The sequence below is a fragment of the Rana temporaria genome, chromosome 2 (assembly GCF_905171775.1).
Source record: "Rana temporaria chromosome 2, aRanTem1.1, whole genome shotgun sequence".
NCBI lineage: Eukaryota > Metazoa > Chordata > Amphibia > Anura > Ranidae > Rana > Rana temporaria.
The window spans coordinates 456,943,487-456,960,269 of NC_053490.1; positions in this window are offsets into that span (position 1 = coordinate 456,943,487).

The window sequence follows — 16,783 nt, forward strand, 5'->3', positions numbered from 1 at the left end:
AAATTATAAATGAAAAAAATTATAATAAATGCACATTTTTGCATTGCACCTGCGATCAGCAGATTGTGGGCGCAATGTCAAGCACCTGCAGACTCTCAGTACAGCCGTCTGCCTTTTTTTTTTTATATATTCTTTATTTATATTTAAAAAAAAGAGATACATTTGACAATACATTATACATCTTCCATTGTATTTCCATACGTGGTACATTTCTTATCCTATTACCTTGTTTAATCCTATTTTTAAACACCTCTCACCCCTCTGCTCTTTATTGTCATTACTTTACATTCCATGTATATTTCCGTAGGAGACACAATAAGATGCCCCTCTTTCTCCTAGGTATCCTTGTTATTTATTTCTTTCAACCTTCCTCGTTATTCCCATTTAATTTTATATTCCCCCAACTACTCCCCTCCCAAAACAAGCCTAAAACCAAGCATAACCTAAAAAAAATAAAAATTAAACAAATGGTCCCCTCCTGCCCCTGGTGGCCGGGAAAGGACCAGCACCCCTCTCCTCTCCCTCCCCCTCCGCTCCCCCTTTCCCAGTGGAGGTTTAGGAATATTGGAAAAAATTGTCAGATAGCGCAAGATTTAGCAGAGTATAGAACACAATGGCCCATGAATACAAAATGGATAATTCTTGGTAAGGTGATGATATGATAGTAAATTAATTAATTAATTAATAATGGTAGTCCTTATTCCAGAAGAAAGTCAATATAGTCCAAGGTGCTTAGCGGCAGCAATCCCAAAGCAGAAGCAAGCTCTGAAAAATGTATACAAAGAAGAACAAACGATGCGCCAATCTAAGTGCAGTATAAAGAGAACTTTTAATAAAATAGAGTAAACAGACAGCCAAATGGCTACTCACAAATTGTATGAAATATCAGGCATATCTATGGCTTAGGTCCGTTGTCACTGTGGTGTCAGATAGATCCTGGTCCCCAGTAAGGTCTTCAGTAAGCAGGGGAGCTGGTGGTAAAGCGTTCTGATACCTGAGCAACCATGAGGAAGTGCAGGAAGCCGTACAGGACGGCGTGCGTCTCAGGGTGGACCGCAAACAGGATCGTCGCACCGGAAGTGACGTGGCGTACGGGAACAGACCAACCGGATTACGCGTTTCACAGCCTCCGCTGTTTCCTCAGATCCATGACGTCCAGTCATGGAGGACGTCTTATATAGGTTGGAGAATGCTGTAATGGGTCAACCAATACGAATACATGGAAAAAACACCTATAACATGTACCTGTTATAGGTGAAATGGCCTCTAACATCAAGGGAGATGTTGTTGGCACTCCTTCCGACACCGGTCTGTCTCCCAATGGGAGCAATGGGAGAGGATTTGCCATGCAGAGGTTCCCATCCTGTACAGAGGTACGGAAGTTCAAGTTAAGTTAAGTGAACGTGTGGCGCCTACTCAGAGTGCACGGAATGGCCCACTCTGTTACTGGGGATCTGGACCTTGGCTCAGTGTTTCCCTCCTAAATGCAGATTACAGAGAAAGTGTACATTGTCACAGGAAACCGAGAGTTAACTGGAGAACATTTGCATCGCAAGTGTACGTGGTGTACATTCACCTCTAATGTCCTGTACACGCGACCAGTTTTCTGTTGGAGTTCCGATGGAATTGCACTCAAGCTGTCTTGCATACACACGGTCACACTAAAATCCGACCGTCAAGAAAGCGGTGGCGTAAAACACTACGACGCGTCCAAGCGTGCGTCAAATTGTTTCAGAGCATGCATGATTTTTAGTATGTCGAAATTGCATCCAGACGAATGGAAATTCCATCGGAAAAATTGAGAACATCAAATTCCATCGGAATTTCCGTCGGAAAAAGTCAGATGGAAGATACACACGGACGGAATATCTGATGAAAAGCTTCCGTCTGACTTTTTCCATCGGAAATTCCGCTCGTGTGTTCAAGGCATAAGAGTAGAGGACTGCCTTAAGGTTGATTATTCCCCCACGGCAGCCTCCGCCTTATTCCAGGGCATTGATGAAGACGACACAGAGCAAAGGTACCCCATATGTAGTAAAGTGACCCTGTATAAGGTGCCTAGTGTAGCCCAGAAGAACCCACCCTGGGTTAGGCCTCGCCTGTGACCCTTGCTTGGCACCCAACGAAGAGGGAAACATGTAGGACATGACCACCACCCACGTGATCCTCTACCCCTGCCGTACCACAAGCAGAGTGATGACTTATAAGTGTGCTGCTCGTTCATTATTCTCCTGGCCTACTTGGGGTTGGGTAGAGGAGAATTGGTGACACCACTGTGTTCCTAACTGTGACAGATAAAGTGGTGTCACCGTTCTGGCTGTCCTATCTGGTAAAGGTGTATGAATCATACAAGTGCCTCTATAGAATTACTAAACCTTTGGCTGATAATATTTGTACTTCAGGTATGTATTTACCTGTTTACCTGAAGTTTAGATTTAAATAAATCAGAAAACTCACTTTCATGTAGATTGGATAATGAACACTGTGTTATGTTTTGCAGCTGTTTCCCAATTGTCCTACATAATTCACTTATACTGGCTTGTTCCTACAGCTCCTTCTACCCTTATGAAATGTGTTGGCTCTCTTTGTTAGATCTGTTAGTACCTGACTCTGATCATGATTACATAAACTGTGGAAATTATCTTGAGGTCATAATTACAGTGATTAATGCTTCCATAAACGTTTCATCCAGTTGTTTTATGAAGCCTCACCCATGCTTTTTAATCCGTATTGACAGGCAGGGCCCATTTTATCTGCAACAATTACATGTTTACATTTTTGACTTCTTTGTGTTGGTAAAGACATGGTAAAATCATACGTTTATTTCATTTTAAAAGAGCGCACCTTGTTTCCAGCATTCTTGTTATGTAACCATATATATAGGCCCGGATTCAGAAAGGACTTACGACGACGTATCTCCAGATACGCCGTCGTAAGTCAAAATGTGCGCCGTCGTATCTATACGCTTATTCAGGAAAGCAGATACGCCTGAATTTTGGCAAGATACGACCAACGTAAATCTCCTATGCCGTCGTATCTTAGGTGCATATTTACGCTGGCCACTAGGGGCGCTTCCGTTGATTTACACTACGAATATGTAAATGAGCTAGATACGCCGATTCACGAATGTACTTGCGCCCGTCGCAGTAAGCTACGCCGTTTGCGTAAGGCATACATCCGGAGTAACTTTACCCCTCATAAAGCAGGGGTAAGTCATGTTAAGGTATGGGCGTGGGAACAGTGTCGTATTTTACGTTGTTTACGTAAGTCGTACGTGAATGGGGCTGGGCGTAAGTTACGTTCACGTCGAAAGCATTGAGCCGACGTATCTTAGGGAGTATTTGCAACATGATTCTGAGAATGCGCGCGCATGCGCCGTTCGATCGGCCATTCATTTACATGGGGTCACGGTTAATTATAATACAACACGCCCACTGCCTTGCTACTTTGAATTAGGCGGGCTTGCGCCGACCCATTTGTGTGATAGACCAACACAAAGTGGCACATTGTGAAGTGGAAGAAAAATGATAGATGGTTTTCAATTTTTTTTTACAAATAAATATCTGAAAAGTGTGGTGTGCATTTGGTTCTACAAAGTCAATACTTTGTAGAACTTTGTAGAACAACCTTTTGCTGTAATTACAGCTGCACATCTCTTTGGATATGTCTCTACCAGTTTTGCACATCTAGAGAGTGACATTTTTGCCTGTTCTTCTTTGCAAAATAGCTCAAGCTCTATCAGATTGGATGGAGAGTGTCTGTGAACAACGATTTTCAAGTTTTGCCAAGCAATTTTCAAGTCTTGGATTTAGGTCTGGACTTTTACTGGGCCATTAAATCCATTGAAGCTCTGGCTGTATGTTTGTGGTCGTTGTCCCGCTGGAAGGCGAACCTTTGTCCCAGTCTCAAGTCCTTTGCAGACTCCAACAGGTTTTCTTCAAAAGCCTCATACACACGATCGGAATTCCATCGGACTTTTCCATGGATTTTGGCCTGAAGGGGCGTTGGCTGTGAACTTGGTATGCATACACACGGCAGAACTTTTTTAGCCAACATTCACCAAATCACGTGTTTTTTCAGCTCTTTACCGCCACCCTTTGGGCAACTTCTGCTATTGTTGTCTGATCTTTAGCATTGGTTCTGAGAATGCGTGTTTGTACTTTTGACTTTAGTCCGATGGACTTGTGTACACATGATCGGATTATCCTCCATCGGACATTTGTTGCCGGAAAGTTTGAGAGCATGCACAGCAAAAATTTGTCCATTGAAAAAAATGAAAACAATTGTCCGATGGAGCATACACATGGCCTGATTGTCTGATAAGTCAGATCTGGTGTATGGGCCTTAAGATTGCACTGTATTTGGCTCCATTATCATCAACTCTGACCAGCTTCCCTGTCTATGATAAAATAAAAGAATCCCCACAACATGATTCTGCCACCACAATGTTTCATGGTGGAGAAGGTGTGCTCAGGGTGATGTGCAGTTTAGTTTGCTGTGTCCCCCCACATGGCTTCTCGCAAACTGCAAACAGGACTTCTTATGGCTTTCTTTCAACAATGGCTTTCTTCTTGCCACTCTTCCATAAAGGCCAGTTTTGTGGAGTGCACAACTATTAGTTGTCCTGTGGACAGATTCTCCCACCTGAGCTGTGGATCTCTGCAGCTCCTCCAGAGTTACCATGGACGTCTTGGCTGCTTCTCTGATTAATGCTCTCCTGGCCCGGCTCTTGGGACATTATTTCTCCTACCGACACCAACAATATGCCACTATTCCTTCAAATTACACCACCAAAGAGGCACTATTCAACTCACTGGCACCAATGATAAGACACAATTCCTTACCTGACTTTGACTGTTGTGCATTATTTATTTATTTATTTTTTAAAATTCTTCAAAAAGTACAGAAAACACAGTCAGTTACCCGTAGGCCTCGATGCGCCTCGAACAACAATACAACCACAACTAAAACAAACACATCAGCCAGCGGAACAGTTCAAAAATTAAAAGAGATAAGCAGACTAAAAAACTATAAAAAAAAATATGTAATTCCATAGGCTTGACTGAAAAGCTCAGTTTTTAAAACTCCTGATGGGCGCTAGGACAATTTTTACTTCTACTGATCACCAACTCTGGCCCATTTTTTTACCCCCTACTGACCAAACAGCCTGGAGAAATGTTTACCCCACTGATGCTGAGGCATTTTCTACTCCCACTGGCCACACCCCCCCCTTAGGTCTAAGGCAGTGTTCCTCAACCTTTTTTAAGTCAACGCATACCCTTTAAAAAGATGTATACTCTCAAGGCACCCCATTCTAAAAAGTTAAATACTAAACACATTTTTACATAACAACAGCATCCAGACACATATGACACTCTACATTAGAGGTGACTTATTCTTTCAATGTAAATACACCTTTGCACGCTGGTACTGACTAGTTTTCCAATGTTTCTCTTCTCCCTCAGTTTCTATCCCTCACTCCAGCTAATGTGACCCCAGTGACGATGCAGTGGGGCAGGAGAGGAGATGCTATTCATGCGCCTGGCGTCCTCTTCATCAACCGATCATGTCATAGAAGGTTGTAATGGTGCACAATGAAAACCTGTGGCTTTGTGTAACAAAAAGTTAGGCTTGATCCACCCACTGGCTTGTACTCAAATCTTTGGGCAATATTTTGGCATTTTGCCAAGGCATTCCCTGAAGAAACATAAAGGCACCCTGGTTGTAAAAGGCTGGTCTAACGAACAGTGAACTGGCTCTGTTTTAAAGCGGTTGTAAACCGCATAAACATTTTTTTTTTCAAACCTGCAAGGCATAATCAGCTAGTATGCACTACTGGCTGATTATGAAATACTTACCTCGGAACGAGGTGAAGAACACTTACCTGGTCCACGCCGAGCGAGATCTCATCTTGCTCCGGCGTGTCTTCTGAGTATCGCCGCTCCAGCGCTGTAATTGGCTGGAGCGGCGATGACGTCACTCCCGCGCGTGCGCGCGGGAGATTTAAATTCGGCAAGGTCCGGTGGCTGCCGGTCCTTTCGCCGTGGATTCCCCCCTGCGCATGCGCCGCTGCAATCAGCGGCGCATTGCGAGGGGAATATCTCCTAAACCGTACAGGTTTAGGAGATATTCTTTATACCTACAGGTAAGCCTTATTATAGGCTTACCTGTAGGTAAAAGTGAAAAAAGGAGGTTTACAACCACTTTAACCACATCAATACCAGCCCATTGTAAAATGACGTCCACAAAGGACCTCTACCGATCCGGGTGGACGTCATATGACGTCCTGGGCTTTGTGGGGGGATATCTGAATGATGCCTGCAGTTAGAGGCATCATTCAGATATCCTTCTCTTGTGCCGGCGATTCTGCACAACGTAAGAACGATCATAGCGGCGATTCCGCCGCTAGATCGTTCTTACAGGCGGCGGGAGGGGACATCCCCCCTCCCGCCGCCATCCGGTGCTTCTCCGGGCTCTCCCGTGCCATCGGGGGCCCGGAGAACGAATCGTCCGGCGCTGGCAGGAAGCATAGAGATGACTGGTGACCAGATGGTCACCAGTCATCTCTATGACCGTCGGAGGACCCGGGCGCGATGTGATGACGTCACGCCCGGGTCCCCGTAAGTAAACAAAGCCGCAATTGCGGCTGCTAAGCAACAGTAATCACGAGATCGGTGAATTTTTTTTCACCGATTTCATGCTTTCCAGCCTGGAGGAGAGATGTGCGGTCTTATTGACCCCGCATCTCTCCATAAAGAGTACCTGTCACACACATTCCTATTACAAGCGATGTTTACATTCCTTGTAATAGGAATAAAAGTGATAATAAAAAAAAATAAAAAAAAAAGTGTAAAAAAATAAATAAATATGTAAAAAAGAAATAAAAAATATTTTTTTAACGCCCCTGTCCCCAGTAGCTCGCGCGCAGAAGCGAACGCACACGCAAGTCCCGCCGACATATGTAAACGCCGTTTAAACCACATATGTGAGGTATCGCCGCGTGCGTTAGAGTGCCAGCAACAATTCTAGCACTAGATCTCCTCTGTAAATCCAAACTGGTAACCTGTAAAAAATTTCAAAGCGTTGCCTATGGAGATTTTTAAGTACCAAAGTTTGGCGCCATTCCATGAGTGTGCGCAATTTTAAAGCGTGACATGTTAGGTATCTATTTACTCAGTGTAACATCATCTTTCATATTTTACAAAACAATTTTTTTCCAAAAAAAAGGCGTTTGAAAAATTATTACGCAAATACCGTGCAAGATAAAACGTTTCAATGACCGTCGTTTTATTCCCTAGGGTGTCTGCTAAAAAACATATATAATGTTTGGGGGTTCTGCGTAATTTTCTAGCAAAAAAATTATGATTTGTACATGTAGGAGAGAAGTGCCAGAATAGGCCTGGTATGGATGTGTGTATAACAGCCCTGTATGGAAGTGGTTAAGAAGGTTTGAGGACCTCTGCCGTAGGATCTATGTTGTACTTTCACAGGGCTATCCGCTGCTGTCAATAATGGCAATTACAGTAAAACCTTGGTTTGAGAGTAACTTGGTTTAAGAGCGTTTTGCAAGACAAGCAACATTTTTTAATACATTTTGCCTTGATATACAAGCAAAGTCTTGATATAAGAGTAGCGTCATGTCCCAACTGAGTATACAAAAAGAAGAGAGGAGCCTCTAAGTGTAGAAATATGGTTACATTTAATGAAGGTACAACATTTAGCAACCTATTGCCTCTCTTCTCTTTTATATGCTGTAAAAAAAAATGCTTTGATATACAAGTGCTTTGCATTACAAGCATGTTTCTGAAACAAATTATACCAAGGTTTTACTGTATCTTGTTCCTGCAGGGTAAGTGAATCTAGATCAGTGCATTTCATAACTGCTGTTTTCTCTTTCTTGCACACATAGGCCCAGATTCTCGTAGACGCGCCTATCTATAGGCGGGCGTAGCGTATCTCAGATACACTACGCCGCCGTAACTTAGTGAGGCAGGTCCCGTATTCACAAAGAACTTCCGCCCAAAGTTACGGCGGCGTAGTGTAACTGTGCCGGCGTAAGCCCGCGTAATTCAAAGTAGGCTGGTGTGGGCGTGTTTTATGGTAATGAATAGTGACCCGACGTGATTGACGCTTTTAACGAACGGTGCATGCGCCGTCCGTGAACGTATCCCAGTGTGCATGCTCAAAATTACGCCGCAAATAGTCAATTCTTTCTACGTGAACGTAACTTACGTCCAGCCCCATTCACGGACGACTTACGCAAACAACGTAAAATACGACGCTGTTCATACGGTTCCGACGTCCATATTTAACATGACTCACCCCTGCTTTATGAGGGGTAACGTTACGTCTTACCTAAACGACGTATCTTGATAAGCCAGGCGCACGTACGTTTGTGAATCGGCGTATCTAGCTAATTTGCATATTCGAAACGGAAATCTACGGAAGCGCCACCTAGCGGCCAGTGTAAATATGCAACTAAGGCCCCGTACACACGGTCGGACAAAACCGATGAGAATGGTCCGACGGACCGTTTTAATCAGTTCACCTCTGAAGTGGCCGTACGGCCTGATATGTGTACACACCATCAGTTCAAAATCCGACCGGGTCAGAACGCGGTGACGTAAAACACACGAAGTGCTGTATAAAACGAAGTTCAATGCTTCCAAGCATGCGTCGACTTGATTTTGAGCATGCGCGGGTTTTGAACCGATGCTTTTCTGTACTAACCATCGGTTTGGTCCGATGGGGCAGCGGTCCATCGGTTCGGTTTTGAAGCATGTTTTAAAATTTTTGGACCGAAGGAAAACAGACCGATAGCCTATACACACGGTCGGTTTGGTCCGATGAAACTGAACTTCGGTTCATTCTCATCGGACCAAACCGACCGTGTGTACGGGGCCTAAGATACGACGGCCTAAGAGACTTACGCCGCTCGTATCTAAGCCGAATTTATGCGTAACTGATTCTAAGAATCAGGCGCATAGATACGACGGCTCTCATTCGGACTTACGACGGCGTACATGGCAATACGCCGTCGTAAGTCCTTTGAGAATCTGGGCCATAGAATATAAAGAAAGCCTAAATACATTAACCACACATATGTATTTTTCATTTGGAGATTGATTTGTTGCCTGAAGATAAGAATCAACCTTACACTTAAACTGCAAATTCGTGAGGAGGTGAAGCTATTTTAATCCTGGAGATAAACATGAGAAAACCCACGCACCTTCTCCGAAAGGCATGTGTGAAAAACACAGGAAGAAAAGGCTGAGGTTGAGAACAGGGAAAGAGCGCAGAATGACAGATGCAAATTGAAGGTGTGACTTTTAAAAAGGTGATGTCATATTTTCTGGATGGCTGGGAGCAAAATACACTTCTAGCTGCAGCAGGTGGCGCTACAGAGAAAGAATTCAGATAGAACAGAACTTGGAGGGATTTTTAAATGACATTGAGGTGTAACATAAACCAAGCTGCAGGTTACATTGATTCTGGCTGCAGATCAAAGACATACCACGTGCTCTCATTTCCTCCTATTCATCCCTTTCCAATGCTTCATAAATCTGTTGACATAGCAGCGCAAACAGCTTCATCTCTCAGGTTGATGTAAGAAAAATGTGCTATCAATGTGGAAGTTTCATAGATAAGTAAGCAGGAAATGATGATGTCCGCGACAGTCCGCCACTCTTTGTTTGGCAATCAAATTAAAGTGACTGTAAACAATATCCTTAGGGCCAGATTCACGTAGAATCCGCGGCGGCGGAGCGTAAGCCATTTACACTCCGCCACCGCAATTTACTGGAGCAAGTGCCATATTCTCCAAGCACTTGCTCCGTAATTTGCGGCGGCGTAGTGTAAATGGCCCGGCGTAAGGCCGCGTAATTCAAATGGGGCGGCTTGTATTTAAATTAAGCGCGCCCCCGCGCCGATCGAACTGCGCATGCGCCGGGCATAAAAATAGCCCAGTGCGCATGCTCCAGCTCACGACGGAAAATGTCAATGACGCCGACGTGAGCGTCATTGACGTAAAGTCCTATTCGCGAACGACTTAGGAAAACGACGGAAAAAGACGACGCTGACCCGACGCCATACTTAACATGGCATACGACGGACCTTCGTAAACTTGCCCTTCATAATAGCAGGGGCAAGTTTACGCTTACGGAAACGTCGTAAATTCACTGCGTCATCCGCGCGTACGTTCGGGAATCTCGCGTAAATAGCCAATTTGCATGGACGGGGAAAATGACGAGGCGACACGTAGCGGCGGGAAAAAAATTGCATTTAAGATCTGACAGCGTAAGAGCCTTACGCCTGTCAGATCTAATGGATATCTATGCGTAACTGATTCTAAGAATCAGTCGCATAGATACGCCGGGCCAGATTAGGACTTACGACGGCGCAAATGGTGTTGCGCCGTCGTAACTCTTTTGAGAATCTGGCCCATATTCTCCAGAAATAATCCATACACTACCTAAAGGCCCTGTAATTTATTTTTCATTGAATTGCTTCTAATGGTGCGTACACACGATCGGAAATTCCGACATAAAAAACATGGATTTTTTTCCGACAACATTTTGGCTCATACTTGTGTTGCGTACACACGGTCACGCAAAATTCCGACCGTCAAGAACGCGGTGACGTACAACACTACTACGAGCCAAGAAAAATGCGTGTTTTTTTGCGTGTCGGAATTAAATACAGACGATCGGAATTTCCGACAAGAACTTTTCCCGTTGGAAAATTTGAGAACCAGCTCTTAAATTTTTGCTATTGGAAATTCCGACAGAAAAAGTCAGATGTAGCCTACACACGGTCGGAATTTCTGACCAAAAGCTCACATCGAACTTTTCTTGTCGGAAATTCCGACAATTCTGTGTTTTTCTGCTTACTTGTAATGTCCTCCATGAGCTCCCAAACCTCTTCTTTTCCCCCCTCCACTTCTGTTTGAAATGAGTCATGTGCACTACTCTATGCACACTACAAATCCCATCATGGCCACTAATTGAGGGGTAGAGTTGGCCTTCCTGTACTGGGCCCATGCCTCATATGTTCAGCAGAGGACCTAGGGGCAGAGAAGGGTCTCTTAAAATACTTTTGGGTGCACGCATAAGAAACCCTTGGGCCATAGCTTCCCTGGACCCCATCAGTTCAGCAGCAAGGGCCAGGGACAGAGAGAAATATATATATATAAAAAACTATGGGCAAAATAAAAAAAATAACATATATATTCTGCAGTCTTTTACTTCCAATTAAAGCAGAGTTCTGCTCAAAAGTGGAACCTCCTCTTATCTGCATGCCCCCTCCTCCGGTGCCACATTTGGCACGTTTCAGGGAGGAGGGGGAACAGGTACCCTTCCCTACCCTCAGACATTTGGCCCCCCTCTTTCTTCCTCCGCCACTGGACCATTTAGAAAGCTCAGCGCACTTTGTGTATGCGCATTAGAGAACTGGCTGCAAAGCCGAACGGCTTCACTGCCAGTTTCCCTTATCATGAATGGCGGCGGCAGCAGCAGCCGAGAGCGGATCCAAAAATCGTCTTTGGTGCCAACATCGCGGGAACCCTGGACAGGTAAGTGTCCTAATAATAAAAGTCAGCAGCTACAGTATTTTCAGCTGCTGACTTTAAATGTTTTTGTTGGGGGACGGAACTCCTCTTTAACCACTTCCCACCCTCCATATAGCAGAATGATGGCAGGAAAGTGGTTGTATTATCCTGACTTGGCATCACATGACGTCCAGTAGGATAAGCCACTAGCGCACGCCCGCAGGGCTGCGCAGCGCAGTGATCGGTGGTGTGGTGTGTCAGTCTGATCACAGCTGATCACATGAAAGTACAGTTTATCGACTTTTCCTCTATTTGCACTGACAAGGCGTGAGTAGAGGAGAGCCGATCAGCTGCTCTCCTGACAGGGGGGCTTCACTGATAATCAGTGCATTGATTATTAGTGCCGGTCGAGAGTGCCAACTAGAGCCCACCAGGGATGCCAATCAGTGCCCATCAGTGACGCCTGTCAGTGCCTCCTAATCAATGCTGCCTATCATTACCATCTATCAGTGCCCATCAGTGCTGCCTATCATTGCCCACCAGTGTCGCCTATCAGTGCCACCTATGAGTGTCCATTAGTGCCGTTTATGAGTGCCCATCAGTACCACCTATCAGTGCCCATCAGTGCTGCAAATCAGTGTCACCTATCAGTGCCCATCAGTGCGGCTCATCAGTGCCGCCTATCAGTGCCCATCAGTGCTGCATATCAGTGTCACCTATCAGTGCCCAACAGTGCTGCCTATAAGTGCCTCATCATCAGTGCCCATCAGTGCTGCCTCATCGGTGCCCATCAGTGCAGCCTCATCAGTGCTCATCAGTGAAGGAGAAAAATTACTTATTTACAAAAATGTTTGTGCCAGATTCACAGAAGAAGTACGCCGGAGTATCTGCTGATACTCTGGCGTACTTTCAAATTTGCCACGTCGTATCTTTAGTTTGAATCCTCAAACCAAGATACGACGGCTTCTGGCTGCGATCCGACAGGCGTACGGCTTCGTACGCCTTCGGATCGTAGGTGTAATACTTCGGCGCCCGCTGGGTGGAGTTTGCGTCGTTTTCCGCGTTGGGTATGCTAATTAGCTGTTTACGGCGATCCACAAAGGTACGCGCATTCGTCGCATTCTCTTACGTCGTTGCTAGTCGGCTTTTCCCGGCGTAATGTTAAGGCTGCTATTTCTTGGCTTATATTTAGACTTGCCATGTTAAAGTATGGCCGTCGTTCCCGCGTCAAATTTTAATTATTTTTTTTTGCGTAAGTCGTCCGGGAATAGGAAAGGACGTAACGCACGTTGCCGTTCAAAAAATTACGTTGGTGCGACGTCATTTCACGCAAAGCACGGCGGGAAATTTCAAAACGGAGCATGCACAGTACGTTCGGCGCGGGAACGCGCCTAATTTAAATGATACACGCCCCATTTGAATTAGGCGGGCTTGCGCCGTACGGATTTACGCTACACCGCCGCAAGTTTACAGGCAAGTGCTTTGTGAATCAAGCACTTGCCCGTAAAACTTGCGGCGGTGTAACGTAAATGCAATACGTTACGCCGCCGGAATTCTACGTGAATCTGGCCCTTTGTTCTTTTTTTTGTAGTGCAAAAAAAAAACAGTGGTTATTAAATACCACTAAAAGTAAGCTCTATTTGTGGGGAAAAAATTATACAAATTTTGTTTGGGTACAGTGTTGTATGACTGCCCTGTATTGAAGATGTAAACAAGTGTAATATTAATTTCCTATGATACTTAGCACCATCTAGTGGCCAATGTGGTATTTTCTGTTAAAAAAAAAAAAAAAAACAATCAATCAGAATATGAAATAGCCTAATAATTTTTTTTGTACCATTTGAACAGAATGAGTGTAAATGCTCTTTTCATGGGTGCTATGCTATTTTTTATAAATATACCCCATAGTATACATTAACCAAACAACAGATTCTATGGCTGTAATGGTTATTGATTAGAAAAAAAGAGACAGAAAAGTTTTTAAAAGGTCTTTGTGTAATGCAAAATGTAAAATGTTATGTAATATAAACAAATGTTATCATAAGATCATGATATGATTAAAGTATTCTGTGTATCAACCCCTCATTACAGCTCCATGTTTGTAATAATTCATAAAATATATTAAAAAGTGCTAATAAATGATACTTTTTTTATCCATTTAACACAAAGGAACTTGTATTTAATGTTTTTTGACAGCCCTTTAAATTTGACCTCAGCACGATTATCTGACTGGTGCTGTCAGCAGTATAATCTAAGTGGTGAAGTCCGGAGGATTAGCAGTATAATGGAGAGGACCTGACTCCGTTTACAGTTGTCTAGTTTACTGACCTATATCCTGCTGCACCCTTTAAGCCGGCATGGATACATGGATGCATGGATCGAAATTTGGCAAGCTTAGCAAGAACTGTGTGGGCAGGCTGGTCGATCTATTGATCGGCTTGTGTACAACAAGCATGTTGGAAAATTTTCTCTTGATCAGTGTCACCGGCAAAAAAATGACTCATGTATGGCCAACCTTAAGGCTACTTTCACATTGCAGCGCCCAGCTGTTAGCGCTAGTGCAAATTTTTGCGGCACTTTTCGGGCTCTAGCTGGGCGCTTTTAACCCCCTTCCTGCGGCCGAAGAAGGGGTTAAAAGCACCCTTGTTGCGGCACTTCCAAAGAGATTTTCAGGCGTTTTGGAAGCACTGCCCATTTATTTCAAATGGTAGGGCATTTTGGGAGCGCTGTATATAGCGCTCCAAAACCGCCAGGAAGATGCTGCTTGCAGGACTTTTCCTAACATCTAGCCAGCGCACTGCCCCAGTGTGAAAAGTCTCACTGAAATGAATGGGAGGCGGTTTTCAGGCTAGAGGCTATTTGTAGCGTTAAAACTGCCTCAGTGTGAAAGCAGCCTTAAAGGGGTTGTAAAGGTAAAACATTTTCCCCCAAAATAGCTTCCTTTACCTTAGTGCAGTCCTCCTTCACTTACCTCATCCTTCCATTTTGCTTTTAAATGTCCTTATTTCTTCTGAGAAATCCTCACTTCCTGTTCTTCTGTCTGTAACTACACACCGTAATGTGAGGCTTTCTCCCTGGTGTGGAGAAAACCTCTTGAGGGGGGAGGGGGCGAGCAGGAGTGTCAGGACACTCTCTACTTTGCAGATAGAGAAAGGAGCTGTTTGTTAGTGAGCGTCCTGACACTCCTGCTCGCCGCCTCAAGAGGCTTTCTCCAAATCAGGGAGAAAGCCTTGCATTACTGTGTGGAGTTACAGACAGCAGAACAGGAAGTGAGGATTTCTCAGAAGAAATAAGGACATTTTAAATCAAAATCAAAGGATGAGGTAAGTGAAGGAGGACTGCACTAAGGTAAAGGAAGCTATTTGGGGATTTATTTTTTTTACCTTTACAACCCCTTTAATCTCGGGAACAGGAAAAGAGATCAGTGGGAGTCTCAAAGGCACCGCATCCCAGTTGCAAAGAACAGGATACAAAGGATGCTTAAACAAGGAGCAGGCATTTTTAAGGTGCCAATAACTAGAATTACATATTTAAATAAAAATTAATAATTGTATTCAATTCATTTATGTTAAATAGAGAAACATACAATAAAAATAAACAGTTAAAAACATTGAACCATTTGATTCTAAATACACATACAGATAAATATTATTGGAGATTATATTTGTGGCATATTGATCCCAACATGTTTCACCAACTTGTAGGCTTCTTCAGGAGATGTATATTACCCACACATAAATAAGTGAATCAAATATATAAATGTATATTTGTGTATATAAATACATTAACACATACAACCATCCAACGGAAAATACATGTCAAGAATATTGGCCAGCCATATAACGCATCACCCAAACCCCCCAACGCTCTGTTTCCTCTCCACTTTTTCACTGGAACTAAAACGTTTTTCTAAAGTTTGATGTTTCCTTTTTTTGAACGGATGAATTGTTAGATATATTGGACTGATAAGATTCCCTTCACCAATCTTTAACATATCAAATATTCTTGATATGTATTTTCCGTCGGATGGTTATTAATGTATTTATATTCACAAATATACATATACAGCCAGGGGCGTCCGCTGAAATTTTTTCAGAGGGGGCGCTTTGGCAGCGGCGATACACAGTTGCATTTTACCCTTTCTTCGACCGCTAGCGGGGGTTAAAGGCGCCCCCACACATTAATATGGAAAAACACCCCTCTGTGCCCCCTGCATCTTTCAATATCTCTTTGTCACTACTGTGTACCCCCTCTCCACAACTGCACCTCTGGACCCCTTTACATTACACAGCACCTTACAGCTCTGGACCCCTTTACATTACACAGCACCCCACAGCTCTGGACCCCTTTACATTACACAGCACCCTGCATCACTGGCCCCCTTTACATTACACAGCACCCTGCATCACTGGACCCCTTTACATTACACAGCACCCTGCATCACTGGACCCCTTTACATTACACAGCACCCTGCATCACTGGACCCCTTTACATTACACAGCACCCTGCATCACTGGACCCCTTTACATTACACAGCACCCTGCATCACTGGCCCCCTTTACATTACACAGCACCCTGCATCACTGGACCCCTTTACATTACACAGCACCCTGCACCACTGGACCCCTTTACATTACACAGCACCCTGCATCACTGGACCCCTTTACATTATACAGCACCCCTTTGACAGTATATTTATTTCAGGTCTAAAAGAGGAATCTTTTGGAATGAGGGACAAATGGATTTGATTCCAGAAGAGGGACAGGCACTCTAAATAAGGGACAACTAGAGGGGAGGGAAGCGCTGCAGTCACCGCTTAAATCCGCCCCAGGGCCAGTTCGGCCCTGCTCCTGGCTCTCCCTGGCGATTCCAGGGGGGGGCAAATGACCCCCCTTGCCCTATGGAGCGGACGCCCATGTATACAGCCTTAAATCTCCTTCTTTCTTCCTACACTTTGCGACTTACATTTAAGTACCATTAAGACAGTTTTCAGAACCACAAGCACATGAGAATGATGATTCCCTGTTGTAAAGCGTATGCTGACATGTCAAATCGCATGTGAAATCGCACCAGTGTGAACCAGGGCTAAAAGATCAACTACATTGGGTTTTTTTCTTTATATTTTTAAATTTTTACATATACATTAGTGTTTGTCTTAGCTGGAAGCTTTCTAGTAGGAGAATAAAACCTCTTCCATAAGAAACACAGAGTGCCATTCATATGGTCTGTCTTTTATTG